This window comes from Topomyia yanbarensis, chromosome 3, assembly GCF_030247195.1.
Source record: "Topomyia yanbarensis strain Yona2022 chromosome 3, ASM3024719v1, whole genome shotgun sequence".
Classification (NCBI taxonomy): domain Eukaryota; kingdom Metazoa; phylum Arthropoda; class Insecta; order Diptera; family Culicidae; genus Topomyia; species Topomyia yanbarensis.
Genome location: NC_080672.1, coordinates 259,415,440 through 259,438,460, shown reverse-complemented (window position 1 = coordinate 259,438,460; position 23,021 = coordinate 259,415,440). Strand labels below are relative to the sequence as shown.

The 23,021-nt window shown below is 33.0% G+C and overlaps 1 protein-coding gene across 1 annotated transcript in view; it reads left to right on the top strand.

The window, feature by feature from the left end:
• The first annotated feature begins 429 nt into the window (after positions 1-429).
• Positions 430-23,021, top strand: part of LOC131690583 (LIM/homeobox protein lim-6) — a 65,161-nt gene continuing 42,569 nt past the window's right edge. The window contains exon 1 of the mRNA XM_058976478.1: positions 430-640. The gene's annotated coding sequence lies outside the window, so the exon portion shown is untranslated. The remainder of the gene's footprint in view (positions 641-23,021) is intronic.

The window sequence follows — 23,021 nt, the reverse complement described above, 5'->3', positions numbered from 1 at the left end:
GCCGAATTTTTAATCTAATTTTTGAAAAGTTACAAAATTTTTTCTGTGAGACGAATTTTGCGTCAAATCGTATTCAGAGTTGGCAGCACCCTCTCAGATTTTAATGAAACTTTCTGTGCATGAAGACTTTGTCACAAAAAGCCACTTTGCCACTACTGTCTTTTGAAAAGGGACAAACTTCTTTTTACCATTTTTTTTCAAATAGCTGTAGTCTAAAAATGACAAATCCTACAAAAAATGTTGTAGGAGTGGTTTTCACAAAATTAGTCATATTATAAAAATATTGAAAAAATTCTTCATTGACTCCTACACTGAAAAAAATCGAAAAAGTCGATTTACAAAAAAAACCATTTTTGATTTGGATGAGCTTTTGTTCTAAGATAGATAATTATGTTTCTTACCTACCGTCAAAAATTCAAGTGATGTGACCAATCCAGCGATATTTAATTGCCTTAATAAGTAGTGAATCTATGTTGCATGGTTTCTGTGAGTGGAAGGATAATAGTGAATAAAGAAAGACACAATCTTAAGTTGAACATGATTGATTAGTTACATTCGTTAATTGGAGCATTGTGGAACGAAGCAAAATATCTTCTATTTGAAACATTCAAAACATGTCAAAAGGAAATATTTTTATAATGTAAGTGTTTAGTTATTGGTGAATAGGAAATATGGTTTATTTTTCCAAATATTGTGGAATGCTCGTTTGGATGAGCTTTTGTTCTGAGATAGATAATTATGTTTCTTACCTACCGTCAAAAATTCAAGTTGGGCACTTTCAAGGAAAAAAAGTTATTTGAAAAAAAATACTTTTCCTTGTCCAAACTGTTTTCTTTCAGTGTATTTCTATCGAAAACTAAACCAATGAAAGTAATAATCATCTCAGAATCCAATAAAACTCAGTTTGTGAGAAGATATTGTCTAATTTAGCAACTAAGCATATATTTATTAAGGGGTTAATACCTTTTCATTTTTTTGTTTTGGCGTTATTATACAGGTCTTCGAGTTCTTCTGACATTTTGTTGTACTGTTCAGTGAATATGTAGCAGAAAATTAATTTTGTGATATTTTTATCACTTTGTTCAACTGCCCACTTATATAACTCTCGGGGAGTTGTTATGGTATTTTCATTGTCGCGAGCAGGACTGGCTCTTTTTGCCATTCGCTTGAGAGTGCCACTAATAGCATCACAGAGTCCTTTTCCATGGGATACTGCAACAAAATGTCATCCTGCGCTTAACTCATACTTTGACTGGAATCTACACAAGCTTGCAAAGTTTTGTTTATTTTTGTATTGTGGTGCTGCTTCATCAGACATAAAATAAATTTTCGAAAAGTTTGTCAATTGTTTCATAAAATTTATCAGTTTTGAGAGGAACAAATGAACTGCAGTCTTCAAGTCTTCCAGTCTTCCGATTTTCCAATCTTACAGTCTTCATTCAAGTTTGTTATGAATATATACCAAATTCGTTACTGATACTTTTTGCATGTATCAGGCAACTAGCAGCTGGGAAAATGGATCCTGAGATGATTATGACTTTCATTGGTTTAGTTTTCGATAGAAATACACTGAAAAAAAAATTCAGTTTGGACAAGGAGAAGTTCTTTTTTAAATAACATTTTTTCCTTGAAAGTGCCCAACTTGAATTTTTGACGGTAGGTAAGGAACATAATTAACTATCTTGGAACAAAATTTCATCCAAATAAAAAATGGGGTTTTTTGTAAATCGACTTTAAATTTTTAAAATCGATTTTGTCCAGTGTAGGAGTCAATGAAGAATTTTTTCAATATTTTTGCATTTCTTACAAAAGAAATGTATAGGATTCGCTCAAACTTTGAAAACTTTTTCCGTGGCCCGGAGGGCCGAGTCTCATATACCAATCGACTCACCTCGACAAATTGAGACAATATCTGTATGTGTGTGTGTGTGTGTATGTGTGTATGTATGTACAAAATGTCATGTAATTATCTCAGCAATGGCTGAACCGTAAGCTTAAGTCGGATTCTAAATCGTTTTGGAGATACGTCAATGACCAGCGGAAAGAAACCGGCTTGCCTTCTGCAATGTTTTTGAATGGTGAAGTTGGGCATGATTCACAAGCCATATGCAAATTGTTCGCCTCTAAATTTGCGAGTGTGTTCATCAGTGAGACTCTGTCCTCGCAGCAGATTGACGTTGCAGCTAGCGGCGTGGCCCAACTCGAACGGTCAGTGAGTGAGATTCGTGTGGAGCACTCGGATATTGTATCAGCAGCATCCAAGCTTAAAGCATCGTCATCTCCCGGGCCAGATGGTGTCCCTGCTGTGTTTTTGAAAAAGTGTATATCTGGTTTGGTGGAACCACTCTGTCAACTATTCAAAATGTCACTGACAACCGCGATTTTTCCTCAATTGTGGAAAGCAGCTTTCATCTTTCCTGTCCACAAAAAAGGTGATAAGAGGAACATTGACAATTATAGAGGAATTTCTGCGCTCTGTGCGATTTCCAAGCTCTTTGAGTTAGTCGTGGTGGAGTCAGTGTTTTTTCACTGTAAGGAATATATTTCTAAAGACCAACATGGATTCATGCCGAATCGATCGACGTCGACGAATCTACTATCTCTAACCTCTTTTGTGTCCGAAGGGTTCGATGCGAATCAACAAACTGATGTTATATATACTGACTTATCTGCAGCTTTTGACAAAATCAATCACGATATCGCAATCGCTAAATTGGAAAAACTTGGCTTCAGTGGATCACTCCTGCGATGGTTCCAATCCTATCTCGTTGGCCGTCAACTCAGTGTGAACATAGGTGATGCATACTCCAAACTATTCTCCGCAACGTCTGGAATTCCGCAAGGAAGTCATCTCGGACCTTTGATATTCACTCTCTATTTCAACGATGTAAACTATCAGCTGAAAGGGCCACGGTTGTCGTATGCAGATGACCTGAAAATTTTCAACAGAATTAAGAGCCGAACGGACGCACTTTATTTACAGCAGCAATTTGACACTTTCAGCAGATGGTGTGAAAACAACCGAATGAATCTGAATCCGGCGAAATGTTCTGTGATATCGTTCTCCAGAAAAAAAGATCCCATTGAGTTTGAATATAACTTGTCTGGAGCTCTTGTTTCCCGGGTGAGCTGCGTTAAGGATCTTGGAGTGCTGTTAGATTCGAAACTTACATTTAAGAATCACATTTCGTATGTTGTTGGTAAAGCATCGCGAAGCCTGGGCTTCATCTTCCGTACGGCTAAATCCTTCACAGACATTTATTGTCTCAAAAGCCTCTACTGCTCTTTAGTGCGCTCCACGCTGGAGTATTGTTCGGCAGTCTGGAACCCGAATTACATGAACAGCTGCGATCGAATTGAAGGCGTTCAACGAAAATTTATACGGTATGCTCTTCGACGCCTGCCTTGGCGCGATCCTTTTCGTCTACCAAGCTACGAGAGTCGGTGTCAACTCATCCAGCTCGATACCCTTCAGCGCCGTAGAGAAACTGCAAGAGCCTTATTCATCTCTGATCTTCTGTCAGGACGCATCGATTCTCCAGATTTACTAGAGCGAGTCAACATCCAAGCAAGGTCCAGAACGTTACGCGGAAACGTTCTTCTGAGAGTGCCGTTTCGACGAACTATTCAAACAGCTAATGCCGCTATCACGGGACTACAACGCCTCTTCAATCGTGTGTCGCACCTGTTCGACTTTCATTAGTCTCGGATATCTTTAAGAAAGCGATTCCTGCGGTTTTTTAAATGTAATTAGTTTAAGTTTCCATCATTGGGGCCGAGTGCGGCCTGTTGATGCGTGCGATAAATAAATAAATAAATAAATAAATAAAAAAAACCGATCTTAACGAAATTAGTTTCAAATGAAAGGCCTAGCGTTGCCATTTGACACTATTATTTTTGATTTTCGATATGTTGTTTACTTTCTGAGATATGGGCGATTTTGTCAAAACGCAGCAGGTTTTTTGCGAATAACTTTTGAACATTACAATTTTGTCCAACAAACTGCACACAAATAGAAAGCTTGTTAAAATACCTTTCTAGCTATAGATGATATATTGACAAGCTATAGATTGTCAAAATCTGTGCACTATCGGTGGAGATATTAAACATTTTGTATTTTTAGTCCTCGCTTACCAATTTCCCCTAACTAAAAATGAGATTGTTTCATACAGAGTATTGCTTTACTGGTGTTTTAGGCAAAACTAAACCGATTTTGAATATCGGCGCATGAAAACACATCTACGTGATTCAAGGAATTCGATGTTGAGAACATTTTGTGAATTACCTTTATAATAAATGAACTATTTCTCAAAAATCAATATATAAGTTCACTACAAAGACAAAATAATGTGTTGATAAAGAAACAGTGAGTTCTAGTATTTTTCCCTTGGATTAGGCATTGCGTTCAATCATGAGGTAAATGTCGGATGGTATATCAATACACAGATCAACAAGTAATTCACCTAGTAGTGAGATAAAAGATTTCTCATATAATTATACTCGTGGCGTCACCGAAAGCAACTGTATGTTTGAAGCCCAAAACTCATGCGAAAATTTAGCTCTTTTCCAAGATTTAGGTTATACTGGTTATGGCGCAAAAATTACTACTCACATTAATTATGACAAGAATTCCTCACACGCCCCCCATCTCTCTCTCGCTCTTTCTCTTTCTCTCTCTGTCTCTCCTCTATCGCATCTATCTAGCTATTTCTGTATCCATTTCTAAGTTGTGTGATAAGATCTTCTGCCAATCTGAAATATTTATTAATTGTAATTGCGAAGGTTTGAGAAAACAAAACTATTTTTTGTCTGCTGCTACATCAACTCAATTTTAATTCAATTGTATTCAAAGCCTGTATCTACACTATAATTAAGGAAATTCATGGCAATATCCGAAAAATATTTGGCTTAACTGGGTTATATGAAAGTTTGACGATGAAAATTTTCAAAAGAGACATTCCACGTGCGATATTTAAACTATTCGTATCTTTATTGAATTTTGAATGAAATATATGCTCAAAGACTGAAAGCTGAAGCCAGCAGGATTGGACTTGCAATCAACGTTTCGAAGACAAAATACATGAGAGGAAGAGGTTCTAGAGACGACAATGTGAACCTCCCACCCGAGTTCGGATTGACGGTGACAAAATCGAGATGGTCGACGAATTCGTGTATTTGGGCTCACTGGTAACCGACGACAATGATACAGGAGAAAAAATCAGAGACGGTTCTTGGCGGGAAATCGTGCCTACTTTGGATTCCGGAGGACGCTCTGATCGAACAAACTTCGCTGCCACACGAAGTTGAGTATCTACAAGACGCTGACTAGATCGGTGGTCCTCTATGGCCACGAGACCTGGACTATGCTCGTGGAGGACCAACGCGCCCTTGGAATTTTCGAACGAAAGGTATTGCAGATGGAAGACGGAATGTTGCTTAGGCGAATGAACCATGAGTTGTATCAGCTGCACATGCGTTGTATTGGTACGAACTTTCATGAAAAATAACGGATCAAAGACCAAAAATATCCACAAATCAGATCCTGGAAAAGAAGTCTCCCAAAGCACCCACTCGCGACAGCGATGTTATGCACCTCAGAGCAAATAAAGAGAAGAATAACAAACGCTCTTTGCACTTTTCATGAGAGCCACCGCTCTTCTCTTTCACGATAAACCTCTTCACTTCGATACGTGTTGCATGGCTCCATGGCTGCACGCCACAAAGAGTAGAAATAAAGAGGCTCTTTAGTGTGTATCTTGGTCCCACGCGCACGTAAGTAGAGAAGGCATCAACCAACCAAAAAACCAAAAAAAAGATGGAAGCCCTAGAAAGTCCATTGCATGGTTATTAGCCTTTTCTCAGAAGATGGGATTTTCAAAACCATTTCAAAACTTTTTGATGCAATGGTTCTCAAATTCGTAAAATCCGGTTTATTCATTTTCTTAATTCCAAAATTTTTTTAGCTTCAAATATATGACCATTTCATTTTAATTAATTATTTCATTCCGCATCTTTTTATTCGTTTTGTTCATCTGCGTTCATTTTACTTATTTTATTCGTTTCATTCTTTGGATTCACTCTGATCAGTTTATTCTTTTTGTGCATTTTACTCATATCATTCATTTAACTTATTTTATTCATTGTTTGCATTGTATGCATGTTATTCATTTTTTCCAGTTTATTCATTTTGTTTAGTTTCTTCATTTTAATAATCTGACTACTTTTTCAGTTTCAATCAGTTCATCCAAATAATTTATTTGATTGAATTTATTTCTTCATATTAATTTATAACCTTTTACCATTGTTAAATTTTTCATTTTAATCAATGCATTTAATTCTGCTAATTTTCTTATTTTTATTCATTTTATTACTACAGCTCATTTCGTTTATTTGCTTCGTTTGTTTTATTTATGCATTTCATTTATTTTTTACTTTAATCATTTTGTTCATCCATTCTTTTCATTCATTTGATCCATTTCACTAATTTGACTCATTGTATTCACTGGATGAATTAAATCAATTTGATTCATTTGATTAATTTGATTCATTTGATCCTTGGATTCATGTGATTCATTTGATTCATTTGATTCATTTGATTCATTTGATTCATTTGATTCATTTGATTCATTTGATTAACTTGATTCATTTGATTCATTTGATTCATTTGATTCATTTGATTCATTTGATTCATTTGATTCATTTGATTCATTTGATTCATTTGATTCATTTGATTCATTTGATTCATTTGATTCATTTGATTCATTTGATTCATTTGATTCATTTGATTCATTTGATTCATTTGATTCATTTGATTCATTTGATTCATTTGATTCATTTGATTCATTTGATTCATTTGATTCATTTGATTCATTTGATTCATTTGATTCATTTGATTCATTTGATTCATTTGATTCATTTGATTCATTTGATTAATTTGATTCATTTGATTTATTTGATTCATTTGATTCATTTGATTCATTTGATTCATTTGATTCATTTGATTCATTTGATTCATTTGATTCATTTGATACATTTGATTCATTTGATACATTTCTTTCATTTGATTCATTTGATTAATTTGATTAATTTGATTCATTTGATTCATTTGATTAATATGATTAATTTGATTCATTTGATTCATTTGATTCACTTGATTCATTTGATTCATTTGATTCATTTGATTAACTTGATTCATTTGATTCATTTGATTCATTTGATTCATTTGATTTATTTGATTCATTTGATTCATTTGATTCATTTGATTCATTTGATTCATTTGATTCATTTTATTCATTTTATTCATATCTTTAATTTTATGCATTTCATGTTCAGTTATTCGTTTTATTTCATTCAATTTGTTAATATGAGTCAATTTATTCTATTAATCTTATAACTATTTCTAAATATAATATTAATTTTTATTTAATAACCTAATCTAATTTGATTCGTATATATTATAATTTTGATTTACATTAATTTGTCTACTCATTTTATGAATTTAAAAACCAATTATTTCATTTTTTGCTTTACTTTTTTATTTCGTTCGTTTTGTTGATTTCTATAATTTATTCAGTTTATTCGAGATTTTATTCGTGCAAGACTAGAAACTGTTTTCATCCCACCTCTAGTTGGGTGACTACTTCTCGTAAGTTCTGCAAACTAATCCAATAGTGAAATGTGTAAGAAATGTCTCATCTCGCTGCTAGGTGGATTAAATCGGTTTTATTCAAAAATTTGACTAATTTTGTGAAAATCACTCCTACAACATTTTTTGTAGGGCTTGTCATTTTTAGACTATAGCCATTTGAAAAAATGGTAAAAAAAGTTTGGCCCTTTTCAATAGACAGGCTAGATCATTTTTGGAAAAACAAAGTATGCAAAGTGGCTTTTTGTGACAAAGTCTTCATGTACAGAATATTTCATTAAAAACTGAGAGGGTGCTGCCAACATTTGTTCGAGTTGGCGCGAAATTCGTCGTGATTGTTTTATTTGGTCAAGGCGTGGGGCGAGAAATTGAAAATTGAGCTAAGGCATCCAAACATACCAATGTGGTAAATCTAAAGTATATGATGTTATTAAAATTTTCCAAATTTTGCACAGTTGTTTGGGACCCCAAACGGAATCAAAAAAGTGCTGCGCTGAAAAAACGATCATTTTGCCCCGCCCTAATATATAGCCCTTTAAGAGATTTTTTCCATAAATAATGCGTTGAATGAAGAACTTATTCACAAAGCATTAGTAATAAGTTGATTGGTCGCCTATTTTAAAGGTCATTTTGGGGGTGGGCGTAGCGTAGGTGGTAAATCGATTGCCTTGTACGCAGCGCACCTGGGTTCGAGTCCCGACCCCGCATATAGGATTAGAAATTTTTCATAAGAGATTTTTCTAACCCGAAGAGGCGAATGAACTTAAGGTTAAAACCTCTATATTCGAAAGAAATAAAACAAAAGGGCATTTTTTCGCTTTACCTTTGATTTGATTTGAGATTTCTCGGAATGATGTTGTTCCATGTTAATTTGATCGATATGATATCCGAAGAGGGGGCTCTAAGAGTTATAAGAAATGTCTCATCACACTGTTAGGTGGATAAAATGTGTTTTGCGAGATAAAACAAACATTAGTTTATAAAAAAATATTGTTAATTGGCGGACCCGATCAGAACGACATAACAGAAAGCTATCAAATTTATATCTCATGTTGATATTTATTACTCATTGTGTTATCTTTGTGATATCCCAATCAGCAAGGCAACCAAACATACATCAAGATTATATCTTCTGGCGATATCACTGGACTGCTAATATGATATTAATGTACGCATATAACAATGATGTTATAATAAGTTATACATATGTTCTTTCACAATTATCTTTGAGCGCTAACGGTAAACTGTAAAGCGGGCAAATGACCATTTGGTTAAAGCCCCAATAAACAAATCAATCAATCAACTGTGAATGATTGTTACATTACACAAATGACCGTCTATTTACTAATACGCTGAAGTTTCTTTTCATGCGTCGTTATTCAACTTTTTAAAGCAAATTTTCGAAGTTTTAGATGTAAGAGGTCGGAAAACTTGTCAGTAAGGTGTTCGACTTACTTGGTTGCATTTTGATTAACAGATTATTTATTTTCTGAGACACTCGTCTGACACACAATTTCGAATATGGGGCCAATGATTTCAATGCCTTTATTCAAAAAGTTTTGGAATCGTAAAGTTATCATCAAGATAATCTAAAGATTATAATTTTCATATAAAACTTATTTTGAAAAAGATGCAGGAAGAATCGAGCACTCCAGATGAAATAATAAAACGCGAATTGAAATAAAAAAGCATTTTTATTTGTTATGGTGTAGTCAAATGGTTATATAATTAATTTTCTTTTAATCGATTGTGCATATTGCGAAAACGAATTTTCAGAGCTTAAAAACTTTCTGATGTATACTAATATCTACAATATCGTTATATATTTTGAGGATCTTCGAGGATCTTCAGTCCGATTTCTCCAATTTATGCGGGTTTTTCATAAACAATTAAAATTGTCCAGTTTGTGCGTTTTCCGAATTACTAAAGCATTGCAATTTTTTCATTTAAGCCCCGCAAAAAAATGTTTGAATTTACTTGATTGTTGTATCTTTTCATTCCATGTAAGATAAGTTTGACATTTTACGGTTGAACTAACAATTGCTTTGAATGCGCAATGTTCTAATGTTTCCGCTGTATTCGATGGTTTTCGTTCCTCTTAAAAATCATGGAGCTAACAAATTTTCGTAATAATCAAGATACTTGATTCATTTTGTAGATAGTTAAAAAAATAAGGCGACCTGTTCAAATTGTTGAAATATTAATATTTGTGAGTATGCTGCATAAAGCTATTAATATTTCAAAATGGCCTAGAAATCTGATTATATACATATCCCAGCTGGTATTATTGTTCGCTGTTATAATTTAAATGTGTTTTAAATAATGCTTGAAATAGCAAAATAAAATAAAGGTAAAAGCATTGAATAATTCTTCTTAAAATAAAATAAAATTTAGAATGGAAAATGTATTTTAGAAAAAACATGAACTATTCCAGAATTCGCCACACCGAAGAGTCCTCAACAATTGCTCGAATTTTCTGATTATCTGTTATAATATTCGCAGTTGATACATTGCCTTACCGTAAAAGATTAGTATTTCTAGAAATTTATTGGTTGGTTGAGATAATTATACTGGTTTGCTTAATCTTCCCCATATTAAAAGTGCTAATAACAAAACCTCAAAAGCGACTTTTCTTGAAATCTCAAAATGCAAACCTCAAAACTTTGATATTTGTTTCTTTGAATCTATTCGGAATCATAAATAACATTTGTCGTATTCTCCGTTAAATAATGTATGTAAATTATCCGCTCAATGTTACCATATCGCATCGACATTATTACTATAAATCGTGTAAAACATGATAACGTACAAGAGAAGCGCCGAAGTGCACTATTCAGAATCTAAAAATAGCCCCACTTTCCTAATCTGCAAAGATACTATAAAGCTATTCAGTCTATCGTAATATAGGCAGCTGTAGTAGTGAGTAAAACTGCATGAAAACAAAGCGTATGACACAAGGAAAACAAACAGTCCTTAGGATTTGGCAAAGTTCAATGTGTGCGTTCTGGAAACAAGATGCATCTATAATCGTTTTGCCCTTGACGGATGCGAGGAATATTATGCTAACATTAAGCATCAGTCGAAAGCAACGTCGTTGGTTCATGCAGGAAGCATCCACATAAAACTCAGAAATCGCTTATAATCCACAAATAACCATCAGCGTGTCATATATTCGTAATAACAATCAGCATGTATACAATCATTTGACCAATCTATAAAAAGCTTTTGCTACAAGAGGCTTTTTGCTTCCAAACGAAAACGCCTTAATGCATGCTATATTTTTCTATTCTATTCTATTTTTAGACCCGCATGCTAAATTTGTTGATACTATACAATAGGTAATAAAAGCTATATTTGCCGAGGGAGAACCTAACAAAATTTGTTATAATTCTGATAGAAGCCTATCACAGGTTGTTATAATTTTGATATATACTAGAAGAATTTCTGTTATGTTTTCTGTTATTTTACCAACTAACGAGACCAGAGTTATAACACAACTTGTTATGATAACAAAGTAACACAGTCTGTTATAATTTTGTTATTTCTTTCTGATCGGGCGAGTTACGGCTCTTTTCTCGAAACCCCTTTTATATTAGTATAGGAATATTCCTTGTACCTTAGCGATTGGTTTAGTATTTTGGGAAGATGGGAACTCTGAATATTGTATTCATACAATATTATCATAGGGCAAATGACCCATTGTGGTTAAAGCCTCAATAAACAATACAATACAAAATATTACCTTCAAACTTAAGATTTATGTACAAAAAGGAATCGTTAAGATATGGGACAAATAACGAGAAAATTGCGAGCAATTGAATATAAAATGAACAAGATCGATTGAATAGTTTTTCGGCAATCGTGGTCAGGTAAAAGTTATTTTTGGAAAAACAACGTTTCGCGATGTTTTGAAAAACAAAAGATAATCTTTTAAGTATCGGACTAATGTAATTGTTGTACTTAGTGCTCTTCCTAATATAGCGATATAACGCTCCCTTTCGTGAAGTGGACAACATCAACTCGTTCACAGGTCATTTACAATTCATCGGCTGTAAAATTGAACCCCTCTTGTTTGCATTCCCACACAAGACGACATGTAGACAGCGTGTGTCTACGCGACGCCGAAAAAACTTTCCGGAACGAGTGACGCATGTTTGATTTGTGTCTTTGCAATACAAACTGTATTGCTTTCTTCTCCATTCACACACCATCCTTTTAACGAATGGGATCTCCGTTTCACCAGCTGATGAACTCCTTCGCAGCCTAATTTATCGCTTTCGGTGTTTACGCTTTCGGCGGCCCTGAAATAATTAGGGGCCATAAACGTAAATATCAGCTCTCGCCTTCCGCGCCAGGCGGTCCGGGTGTTAAACCCTTTCTTCCAACTTTTCGCACTTAGCGTGGCTCATATTCTTGCTATCGGATGTCTCGCCAGGTCGGGGCATGTGCCACCCGTACTACGCCTGCTTGTCTGCCTGTGGATGAATGACACAAAACTCTTTAAAATCATAAAACGCTGCTGCCGTTCTGTCGGAAGTGTTGACGGAGATGTTTGGCGCGTATAGTTAAATAACAATTTTGCCTAGCATTACGTAACTTTTCCAATGCCATCACCACTTTGTACCTAGTATAGTTTTCTGGAGGCAGAATAGAAGGGGAGAGTTCTGAACGCTTAATTTGTAGGCAAGACAGACTAATGAATAAGTGAACATCACAAATCTATCACTTGGTTGCTCGGTTTGGGAGTCAAGATTTCAAAGTTATTCCTTGTAGAACATTTGTTTTATAAATTCCGTTGTTCAACATTTTGATTCATGGTAGGGGAATCTTCGCTGCTTGGCTAATATTTACCAATAACAATATTTGTTAAGATTATGCAATCACTCTGAAATTAGATTTTCTAACAGAGGCCCGAAGGAAATCAACCAAGCAAAATTTAGTAATTTAGTTGAATGTATGCTTCTTAGAATCATTGAGAGCTGTACTGCCGTTATAACCATATTTGTCCCATGTTCTATGGGATTCCATATATACATGGGACAATTATGCGTAGAACGGCAGTGTACTGCCGCTATACGCATAACTGTCCCATGTGCTATGGGATTCCCTATACACAAGGGACAATTATGCGTAGAGCGGCAGTGTAGGATTGTGAACTAAGAGAACTTCTCTTCATGCAGTATGGCATATAATATTCGAAGCAAAGCTATCAACACTATATTTATCCTGAAATAGGCTTATTTTGTACACAATTACGGTTATAATGTAAATGTTGATAAAAGCTGCCAAATTTTTTGTTGGGATTTTTGTTGTATTATCAATTATATTAATAAGTAAAATAAATGTTGGAAAACAGTTATTTAATATCAAAATCACATCATTTTGAAACCACCAAAATCGGAGGTTTAATATTTTCGCAGAATTTTATAACCTAAAACACCATATCTTCTGATAAAATTATGGTAATGGAAGTAATTATAGAGAATCTACTCTTCACACAAATGTAGTTCGAGACGTAATGTCTTCAGCAAAGTTTTCGCAAGTACTATTACAAACCACTTTGTTGAATACCTCGATGCTCCACGTGTTCAGGGTATCGAAATATTTTACGCTATCTGTGAAAGAAAACCTTTAAAATAATTCATTAGGATATTACTGTTTATAATAAATATCTTTTGCTGGTCATTTTATCCAAAGATGCGAACCATGAGTTTTGCGAAGCTCACAATAAAAAGTTATAAAAAAACTTTAAATCAAGTTCTTTATACATAGTTTTTTGTTGCATTTCGAAGTTAAAAATAGTTGTTTTGTTCTTCTTTGACACATTCTTTGTTTTTTTTTTGGAAAATGCCAGTGTATATTTGTTTACACGGAAGAATTAATTCTCTGTATTTAATTTGCTATATAAATGCTGGTTTAATTTGTATATTGATGGAAGGTGTATACGAGGGTCATGTATACGAGATCGCGGCTTACCAGTACATCTCGAACCGGGACGTTGCTTGATCTCCCCCGGGCCCGCAGGGTATCCATTAGCTGAAACCTGGTGGAACTGTACTCGGTGTACGCCCAGACAATGTGCTCGATGTCGTGATAACCGTCGCTACAAGCGCAGATACCACTATCCACGAGTCCAATACGCCGGAGATGTGCATCCAGCGTGTAATGGTTTGCCATAAGTCGAGAAATCACACGAATGAAGTCACGACCCACATCCATCCCTTTGAACCAAGGTTTCGTCGGGGACTACAAATTATTATTGATTATTCGTTGGATTTTTATTCAATCTGTTTATTTGATAAGGCTCGGTATCATTACAGCCTAAAGGTGTCAATTTTTGTATCACACTTTTTAAATTTCTTAAAACTAGGAGATTACAGATTTTTGAAAAACTGTGTTTGAAAAGTAAGGAGCAATTTCTATGCTATCTTAAAGGTAAGGACAATTTCAAAACTCTACGTAATACTATAAATACACCTTAGTTTTAATTTTTAGGGGAATGAGAATGAAATTTAGATTTAATGGGGACAATAAGGGGAAACAGAACAAACATTCAACATCGTAGTAACAGCAATATACATGAAAGAGAGGTTGCACAACGAAAAAAATCTGTGATAAATTCCCGAGTAATCTGTGAAAAATTACATTATTTCCAAAAATCTATGAACAGCTGTGAAATTTTCATCAAAATGCCAATAATCTGCCATCTGTGAAAAATAATCTTTGATAAAAATTTGTGAATAAAATCTGTGATGTTACAGAAAATCTGTGAATATGGTAATCCTGCTGGCCATGTGTGGTGTCGAAAAGTTACCATGCAAAAATGTATGTGCTTTTCCGATAACAAGTTTAGTAAAAAGTTTTCTATAGTCGCTGAAAGACCATGCTGGTGCAGTTTCTCTGAAAGAATGATGATAGAAACTGAATCAAAAGCCATATCCAAGGAAAGTGATGTCATCTGCTCTTTGCTAGCATAGGCCATTTGAATTTCGGTTGTAAGCAATGCAAGACAATCGTTCGTCCCTTTGTCTTTGCGAAAGTCAAATTGTATGTCTGACAGTAAACTAAATCGTGAGGACTATAAATCCCATATAAACTGAATGGGACTATAAATCCCATATAAACTGAAATGAAAAATTCTCAAAGGGCTCAAAGGGAAAATTTCAAAATCGAATTTGTAGATCTCCTGTTCGGGGGCGGGATCCGGGCAAACCTTCCCAGCCAGCAACCACGTTTCTTGGCTTTGATTAAACTCTTCATTCGCGTTTCTAACATCGCGTACTGTCGATAGCTAGCGGGTAATCCATCGTCGCTGCAGGTCTTATACACGGCAGCTTTCTCTGCGTATACGTCTGAGCACTCTTTGTCCCACCATCTATGCACTCTTCCGACGATGTGTCAAAATGGAATTTTTTGTCAACTTTTCGGGAGTGTTTTATATTGAAGGGAAAGTTATTGGCAGTTGACAATCAATAGTTTTGGACATTATCAATACACAGGGGGTTCGATGATGTGTCAGAATGTATTTTGTTGAACTTTTGGGGAAAGTTTATTATATTGAAGTAGCTATTGGTAAGTGAAAATTAATAGTTTTGGGCATTTTCAATGTACCGTCGGTGCGTCAAATTGGATTTTTTTTCAACTTTTCGTGAACTTTTTATATTGAACGGCAGGTTGTTGGCAGTTGAAAATCGATAGTTTTGGACATTTTCAATTCACAGGAGGATTCACCAGTGCACAGTGTTTCCAAAGTGGCAAAAAGGTGAAATTCCTTGAACCACGAAAAAACATTTTTAGCTATAGTGTCTTCAGCAAAGTTTAGTTATATTTTTTGCATTTAAAAAGTATTAGTTGGGTGATTAATCCCTCTAAAGCTGAAAAGCAAGTTTTTGTTTGGTCATTTATGAAAATAAAAAAAAACTTTATTTGGCAAAGTCGTTGAGAATATCTTAGGTATTAACTTCGCTGAAGAGACTATGTATCTATCTGTCGATTTTACATACATTTGTGGAGATTTCTTTGATATACCCCTGAAAATTGCTTTTTTTTTTTCAAAATACCTTTCCTGGTAATTTTGTAGAATTTCAAAATGTTCCAAGATTTTGTTCTGCATAAGAAAAAAATACAGATTTTTTGTAATGTAAGTTTATTTGTATCTCTTCTAACTTAGAAGTTATCGAACGTTTTAGTGTCCAAAAAGCAATATTTTGGTATGGAAGCCGCAAATTTCCGCAGACGAAGCTATCCCAATACGAGACTGTAAAACAAACACTATCAAAACCGTTTGGTGGGCTCTAGCCTACGTTCAAGTCAAATTCGAGTAAACTCTTTCTTTAGCATATTTTTCTTATCTTAGAGATGTAAAATATACAAAAATAAAAATACTGCACTGTAAGACCTCCTTAAGGGAAATTGTTACTAAATTATCAGAACGAGTTATGAGGCTTTGTCGAGGGACTAAAGAAGAATATTTTAACCGCTGCGGTTTGCGTTTGCGTTTCGACTTCGTCTCTTCAGAACTAGAAAAAATATGTGCCGATTTGTCAATGTTATCGTTTCATCAGCCTAAAATTCACCAAGGAGCTGATAAAAACGGGTTTTCACTGTATTAAAAAACCGATTTAATCCACCTAGCAGTGAGATGAGACATTTCTTACACATTTGGATTAGTTTGCAGAACTCACGAGAAGTAGGCACCCAACTAGAGGTGGGATGAAAACAGTTTCTAGTCTTGTACGAATAAAATCTCGAATAAACTGAATAAATTATAGAAATCAACAAAACGACCGAAATAAAAAAGTGAAGCAAGGAATGAAGCAATCGGTTTTTAAATTCATAAAATGAGTAGAAAAATTAATGGAAATCAAAATTATAATATACACGAATCAAATTAGATTAGGTTATTACATAAAAATTAAGATTATATTTAGAAATAGTTATAAGATTAATAGAATAAATTGACTCATACTAACAAATTGAATAAAATAAAACGAATGACTGAACAAGAAATGCATAAAATTAAAAATATGAATAAAATGAATCAAATGAATCAAATGAATCAAATGAATCAAAGGAATCAAAGGAATCAAAGGAATCAAAGGAATCAAAGGAATCAAAGGAATCAAATGAATCAAATGAATCAAATGAATCAAATGAATCAAATGAATCAAATGAATCAAATGAATCAAATAAATCAAATGAATCAAATGAATCAAATGAATCAAATGAATCAAATGAATCAAATGAATCAAATGAATCAAATGAATCAAATGAATCAAATGAATCAAATGAATCAAATGAATCAAATGAATCAAATGAATCAAATGAATCAAATGAATCAAATGAATCAAATGAATCAAATGAATCAAATGAATCAAATGAATCAAATGAATCAAATGAATCAAATGAATCAAATGAATCAAATGAATCAAATGAATCAAATGAATCAAATGAATCAAATGAATCAAATGAATCAAATGAATCAAATGAATCAAATGAATCAAATGAATCAAATGAATCAAATGAATCAAATGAATCAAATGAATCAAATGAATCAAATGAATCAAATGAATCAAATGAATCAAATGAATCAAACGAATCAAATGAATAAAATGAATCAAATGAATCAAATGAATCAAATGAATCAAATGAATTAGATGAATCAAATGAATCAAAATGAATCAAATGAATCAAATGAATCAAATAAATCAAATGAATCAAATGAATCAAATGAATCAAATGAATCAAATGAATCAAATGAATCAAATGAATCAAATGAATCAAATGAATCAAATGAATCAAATGAATCAAATGAATCAAATGAATCAAATGAATCAAATGAATCAAATGAATCAAATGAATCAAATGAATCAAATGAATCAAATGAATCAAATGAATCAAATGAATCAAATGAATCAAATGAATCAAATGAATCAAATGAATCAAATGAATCAAATGAATCAAATGATTCAAATGAATCAAATGAATCAAATGAATCAAATGAATCAAATGAATCAAATGAATCAAATGAATCAAATGAATCAAATGAATCAAACGAATCAAATGAATCAAATGAATTAAATGAATCAAGTGAATCAAATGATTCAAATGATTCAAATGAATCAAATGAATCAAATGAATCAAATGAATCAAATGAATCAAATGAATCAAATGAATCAAATGAATCAAATGAATCAAATGAATCAAATGAATCAAATGAATCAAATGAATCAAATGAATCAAATGAATCAAATGAATTAAATGAATCAAATGAATCAAATGAATCAAATGAATCAAATGAATCAAATGAATCAAATGAATCAAGTGAATCAAATGATTCAAATGATTCAAATGAATCGAATGAATCAAATGAATCAAATGAATCAAATGAATCAAATGAATCAAATGAATCAAATGAATCAAATGAATCAAATGAATCAAATGAATCAAATGAATCAAATGAATCAAATGAATCAAATGAATCAAATGAATCAAATGAATGAAATGAATCAAATGAATCAAATGATTCAAATGATTCAAATGAATCAAATGAATCAAACGAATGAAATGAATCAAATGAATCAAATGAATTACATGAATCAAATGAATCAAATGAATCAAACGAATGAAATGAATCAAATGAATCATATGAATCAAATGAATTACATGAATCACGTGAATCAAATTAATCAAATTAATTAAATGAATCAAATTGATTTAATTCATCCAGTGAATACAATTAATCAAATTAATGAAATGGATCAAATGAACAAAAAGAATGGATGAACAAAATGAATAAAGTAAAAAATAAATGAAATGCATAAATAAAACAAACGAATCAAATAAACAAAATGAGATGAAGTGATAAAATGAATAAAAAGAAGAAAATGAGCAGAATTAAATGCATTGATTTCAATGAAAAATTGAACAATGGTAAAAGGTTATAAATTAATATAAAGAAATAAATTGAATCAAATGAATTATTTGGATGAAATGATTAAAACTGAAAAAGTAGTCAGATTATTAAAATGAAGAAACTGAACAAAATGAATAAACTGGAAAAAATGAATAAAATGCATACAATGAAAACAATGAATAAAATAAATTAAATGAATGATATTAGTAAAATGCACAAAAAGAATAAACTGATCAGAGTGAATCCAAAGAATGAAACGAATAAAATAAGTAAAATGAACGCAGATGAACAAAACGAATAAAAAGATGCGGAATGAAATAATTAAAATGAAATGGTCATATATTTGAAGCTAAAAATATTTTTGAATAAAAAAATGAATAAACCGGATTGTACGAATTTGAGAACCATTGCATCAGAAAGTTTTGAAATGTTTTTGAAAAATCTCATCTTCTGAGAAAGGCTAATAAATATGCAATGGACTTTCTAGGGCTTCCATCTTTTTTTTGGTTTTATTCTTTTTGTTTTCATGCTTCTTTACTTGACGGCGTTAAGTTATCAGGAACCTGGAACGTTCAATTTGCTTTGGATTTTGAAGTTTACTTTTTGGTCACATACTCCCGAAAAAAAGATTTATGTACAGAATAGAATTTACTGGTCCAGTATTTTAACGCGCAATTGAATATAGTAAAGTGAGACAAGGTCACATGTGCTTTCAAGCCCCTTGAACAGAGAACGACAAGGAGAATGCGATTCGTGAATGAGACAGGTAGATATTTCAAAGTTTTTATTTGCATTGAAGTAAATAGTGTGAAATGTCTAGGCTATGTCGATAGCATAAAAGCCGTGCATTCAGTTGATTGCAATGCAGTCTCTTTCCATTCATCCTTATAGCTTTCATATTGTTTTGTTCGGAATTCTCGTGCAGGAAATATGGATAAATAAGTCCTATACAGACCAATACTGTGAAAAAGAAATGGTTCAAACTACTCAGTATATCCAAATATGGACGACGATAAGTTAGAAGACACATCCCCCATCGAGAGTGGGTACTTTGGGAGACTTCTTTTCCTGGATCTAATTTGTGGATATTTTTGGTCTTGGATCCGTTATTTTTCATGAAAGTTCGTACCAATACAACAAATGTGCAGCTGATACAACTCATGGTTCATTCTCCTGCGCAACATTCCGGCTTCCATCTAATCAGCGTCTTGAAGATAATCAACTTCGTGCGGCGGCGAATTTTGTTCGACCGGAGCGTCCTCTGGAGTCCAAAGTAGGCACGATTTCCCGCTAATATCCGTCTCTGAATTTCTCTGCTGTTATCATTGTCGTCGGTTGCCAGTGAGCCCAAATACATGAATTTGTCGACCATCTCGATTTCGTCACCGTCAATCCGAACTCGGGATGGGAGGTTCACATTGTCGTCTCTATAACCTCTTCCTCTCATGTATTTTGTCTTCGAAACGTTGATGGCAAGTTCAATCCTGATGGCTTCAGCTTTATGTCTTTGAGCATATATTTCATTCAAAATTCAATAGAGATACGAATAGTTTAAATATCGCACGTGGAATGTCTCTTTTGAAAATTTTCATAGTCAAACTTTCATATTGCCCCGTTAAGCCAAATATTTTTCTGATATAGCCATGAATTTCCTTAATTATAGTGTAGATACAGGCTTTGAATACAATTGAATTAAAGTTGAGTTGATGTAGCAGCAGACAAAAAATAGTTTCTCAAACCTTCGCAATTACAATTAATAAATATTTCAGATTGGCAGAAGATCTTATCACACAACTTAGAAATGGATACAGAAATAGCTAGATAGATGCGATAGAAGAGAGACAGAGAGAGAAAGAGAGATAGATAGATAGATAGAGAGAAATGGGGGAGGGGCGTGTGAGGAATGGCAAATGATGGTTGATGCAGTAACATTATGTTTATGGGTATATTATTATGATATATTGATTCTTACATTCTTATCATAAATAATGTAAGTAGTAATTTTTGCGCCATAACCAGTATAACCTAAATCTTTCAAATGAGCTAAATTTTTGCTAGATTTTTGGGATTCAAACAAATACTTGCTTTCGTTAACGCCACAAGTACAATTATATGAGAAATCTTTTATCTCACTACAAGGTGAATTACTTGTTGATCTGTGTATTGATATACCATCCAACATTTACCTCATGATTGAACGCAATGCCTAATCCAAGGAATAAATACTATAAATCACTGTTTCTTTATCAACACATTATTTGGTCTTTGAAGTGAACTTATATATTGATTTTTGAGAAATAGTTCATTTATTATAAAGGTAATTCACAAAATGTTCTCAACATCGAATTCCTTGAATCACGTAGATGTGTTTTCATACCCCGATATTTAAAATCGGTTTAGTTTTGCCCCTATAACACCAGTAAAGCAATACTCTGTATTGCTTTACTGGTTTTTTGTAAGAAATGTAATAAAAACGACTAAAACTCTATTATGATGCCGTTTATAAGTTACACTACATATTTAAGGGCAAAGAAGGAAGCATGAAGCATCTTGTTACATAGTGGAGAGAAGAAACGAAGGAGGGGGCTAAAAGCTTCCCAACTAGAAAAGGAAATCAAGCATTGGAAATATGTATATTGTCCCTTTTAAAATCCAAAATTTTCTAGTTTATATTAAAATTATAATAAAATCTGTTAATCACCACACTACTTAAATGTGTAGTGTAACTTGTGAATGGCCTAATAATAGGGTTTAGTAGTTTTTTTAATATATGTTTTTACGTGCTAAACATTACTAATTACACAATAGCTCAAAATTTGTTTTCTTCATGGTCAAAACAATTTTGATCACCTTTTTGCCGCTTGGAAACACTGTGCACCAACTCACTTGAAAAGTTGAAAAAAATCCATTTTGACACATCGTTGGACCCTTCTACGTATTGAAAATGTCCAAAATTATTGATTTTCAACTACCAAAAACTTTTCCTTCAATATAATACACTTTCCCGGAAAGTTGAAAAAATTTCATTTTGACGCATCGTCGGACCCCACTGTGCATAGAAAATGCCCAACAACATGTCCTTCAATAACTAATTATTTCTCAACAATTGAAAGTATACACTGAAAAAAATGTTGTGTCATTTTTCAAAAAACAAAAATTTATGATAAAAATGCGAAAAAACCCATTTTTTAATTTTTTTATATTTTGTCAACAAAAACCTAAAGAGAAAAGAAACATTTTGATTGTGATTGCATGATGGAGAAAAAATCGGTAAAAAAGTTTTTCTAACAATAACTTCGTACATGTTTTTAAATTTCATACTAATTGACATACAAAATTGTAATTCTATTACAGAATATAATTCTAAGCACCATTTAAAATCAAAATGCATTTACCAAAAAATTTCCAAAATGCGATAGTTTTCGAGATATTTGAAATTTTGCTATTTCAAAAACAATTAATTCGTGTAATTATGCTCTTTTTAAAAGTTATTCGCGTTACCCCATCAAAAAATGTCAAAAATTTAATGTTTATCATTTTAAAGACGTAAAAGCAACCTTTTTATTGTATTTGGATCATGGAGAAGCTTTCAATAAAAAAGTTTTCCTAACAACAACTTTTGACATTTTTTTATAATTCTTACTATTTGCAGTCAAAAATACAATTTTCTTTTTGAATATGATTCTAAACGCCATTTTAAATCGAAATGCTCCTAACAAAAAATTTCTAAAATGTAGTAGTTCTCGAGATATTTTAACTTTTGTTTTAACAACACAATTATTTTGTTTTATTACGACCTTTTCATAAGTTAGTCGCGTTTCTCCATCAACAATAATAGGTTTTTCAAAAGGCCCGTAAACTTTCGTGCAACTTTCTCTTTGGCATCAAGGCGATATTGTAAACCATTTGAAAGTTACATGAAAGCAACCAAAATATATTTCAACCATAGGGTCTGTTCATTAAATTATATAGCTGAATCATATGTTGGTTGTTTTCATGTAACTTTAAAATGTTTCACAATATCGCCTTGATGTCAAAGAGAAAGTTGCAGGAAAGTTTACGGGCCTTTTGAAAAACCTATTATTGTTGATGGAGAAACGCGACTAACTTATGAAAAGGTCGTAATCAAACAAAATAATTGTGTTGTTAAAACAAAAGTTAAAATATCTCGAGAACTAGAGAAAATTTTAGAAAATTTGGAAAGTCATGCACGTAGAAACGTTTACGCCCTTTTGAAAAGTTGCTCTTGAGTCAAAATAATCTTATTACCTGTGGAAAATATTTAGTCTTGCATGACGGTGAAACGTGTAAAGTTTCATTGGAATCTAAGATGGTCGGTCACAATTTTAAAGATTTTCGGACGAATCTTTGTGGAATTCCTCGATAACCGATGAACCGACGATGACGATGAATCCGACGATACAAAGTGTTACTCCGACGATACAAATATTGGCGATGACG